Genomic DNA, 2,780 nt, shown 5'->3' on the forward strand with positions numbered 1-2,780 from the left:
AGTAGAGATCACAGAAGATCCACAGTAAGTGTTCTGAAGATGACTTTGGCCATGAGGTTCATAGGGATTATCTAGAGAACTTGGAGGCAGAGAATCCAGGAAACAGGTGCCTGCTGCCCCACTGAGAGAACTTCTCGGAAGGGGAAGATAAAGGACTTGGTCACTAGAGGTGGTGGGTGATGGAGATTTGTGGATTCTATTGTTTCCTGTATTGCCATACCAACTATAGACACTAGAGGTCGTCCTAGTCTTATTTGGAACCAGTCTGCAGCACACCTCCAGCACTGCTGTTGGAAATCCAAGTCAAGCTTGCTTGTGGAGCTTGGATTTAAAACAACTGGTTTTCATGGAGACTGCAATCTGAAGGGCCTCTCACTCGAGCTGGAAACAGGGCCTAAGATGCAGGGATGAACGACAACGTTGCAGGCAAGGGACGTGAGGAGGTCAGGAGGACAGGAGGGCAGAAGACGAACTGCCTACAAAACGCTGCCTACAAGACACTCCTGACAGGTGATGCCAGGAGGGAGCAGAGGTTCCAGAAATTCCCAATATCCTTTCTCTGCAGTCACTTGTGTTTCTCTTCCTGTCCAAGTTTACAATGGGAAAAGATGCTCCCATCGATGTCCTAGGACAGCTGACCACAGGGATTCTGCACGCTGCAGTTGTGTGTGTGTGTGTGTGTGTGTGTGTGTGTATGTGTGTACACACACATGCTCATGAGAGTGACATGTGTGAGCATGCTCCCAAGTGTCAGTGTGTGTCTGCTCTGTCTGGGTAAATGCTAGTGCTGGCTGCTTAGCTGCAGCCCCAAATGAAAACAGATCATGAGGTGAAAGGAAGTGAGCTAGAGTTGGCCATCACTGCCAAGTAACCCCTATCTCCTTCCATCCAGAGGATGCGCACGTGATGAATGGATGAAAAGTTCAGTCTCCTGGGCTGGAAAGCTCTTCAGCTGTCTTCAAGCGAGGAGGCTGGCAGTTTCCTACCACCTCTCCTTCTTCAGGGCAGGCTTTTGCTTTCATCATCTGGCTGGATCCTGTCCACATTTCTCAGGGATGTGATCACAGCCCTCTCACTCAGCAGCTGCTCAGACGAGCCCGGCTTCATATCTGTCTCTATATTGAGTCATGTTGGGTCTACCTGTGGAAGGCTGCATGCAGGATGAGGAAGGTGACCTGGTGAGATGTGATTTGGTTCAGCTTGGGAATGACTGTCATCCAGTTGGCAGGATCCATGCCCTGCCTTCAGAAAGCTTTCTCTCTCTCTCTCTCTCTGTTATCACAAGATGTGTGAACATATTTCAGCAAGCTCATATTCCTTGAACATGACTATGAGCACTCTTAATTTTTTTAAGTGTAAATTCTCTCCACACAGAACAGATTCTTCTCAGACCCGGGGTGTTGAATGTGTGCATGCAAGATGGTTCACATCTTAGAAACTCTAGAGAGTGGCTGCTTCTTAGGAATTGTTGGTTGAATGAAATAGAATGGGAGGAATCACTACCAAACTCATTCTATGAAGCCAGCATTACTCTTATCCTCCAACCAGGAGAGGGTGAAATAAAAAAGGAAAACCATAGACCAATTTCTTTGTGCGCATAGATGCAAAAGTCCTTAATGAAATCCTTGATGCTGGGCACCGGTTTTTCACACTTGTAATCCTAGCTACTCAGGAGGCTGAGATCTGAGGATTGCAGTTCAAAGCCAGCCTGAGCAAGAAAGTCCGTGAGACTCTGATGTCCAATTAACCAGAAAACCAAAAGTGATGCTGTGACTCAAAGTGGTAGAGTGCAGGACAGTGCCCAGGCCTTGAGTTCAAGCCCCATGACCACCACCACCAACAAAAATCCCTGTTAACCAAATTCAACAACTAATCAATAATAATAATAACAACAACAACAACAACAACAATTCACTATCAAGTAGGTTTCATTCCAGGGATGCAAGGATGGTTCAATATACACAAATCAATAAATGTAATACAACGCATTGACAGGATCAAGGACAAATGACAGGGTTATCTTACTAGATGCAGAAAAATCTTTGATAGGATCCAACATCCTTTTATGATAAAAACTCTAGAGAAGCTAGAGATAGAAAGAATATATCTTAGCATAGTACAGGCGATTTATGACAAACCTACAGCCAACATCATACTAAAGAGTGAAACATTGAAGCCATTTCCTCTAAATCAGAAATGAAATAAAAATGTCCACTTTCTCTAGTACTAGAATTCCTAGCCAGAGCAAGAAAGCCAAAAAAAAAAAAAAAAAAAAAGCTATAAAAGGAATCCTGCAAATGATATGATCCTATATCTAAAGGACCCTGGAGACTCCACCTTCAAATTCCTAAAACTGATAATACCTTTGGCAAAGTAGCAGGATGCAAAATCTACTCACAAAAATACAGCTTTTCTGTATACCTACAATGAGCAAATAGGGACATCAGAAAACTCCATTTTCAATTGCTTCAACAAAATAAAAGAAAACCAATTTAGGAACAAACCAAGGAGATAAAAGACCTCTACAACAAAAACTATAAAAATATAGTTATATATATATATATATGTAGTTATATATATATATAGTTTTATATATATATATAGTTATATATATATATCCCCAGTCTTAGGGTTTGTAAACTCAGGGCCTAGGACCTGTCCTTGAGCTTCTTTTGCTCAAGACTAGCACTCAACCACTTGAGCCACAGCATCACTCTGTCTCTTTCTGTGTATGTGATACTGAGGAATGAAACCAGGGCCTCATGCATGTTAGGCAAGCA

The sequence above is a fragment of the Dipodomys spectabilis genome, unplaced genomic scaffold, assembly GCF_019054845.1.
Source record: "Dipodomys spectabilis isolate Male_0828 unplaced genomic scaffold, ASM1905484v1 ptg000002l, whole genome shotgun sequence".
Classification (NCBI taxonomy): Eukaryota; Metazoa; Chordata; class Mammalia; order Rodentia; family Heteromyidae; genus Dipodomys; species Dipodomys spectabilis.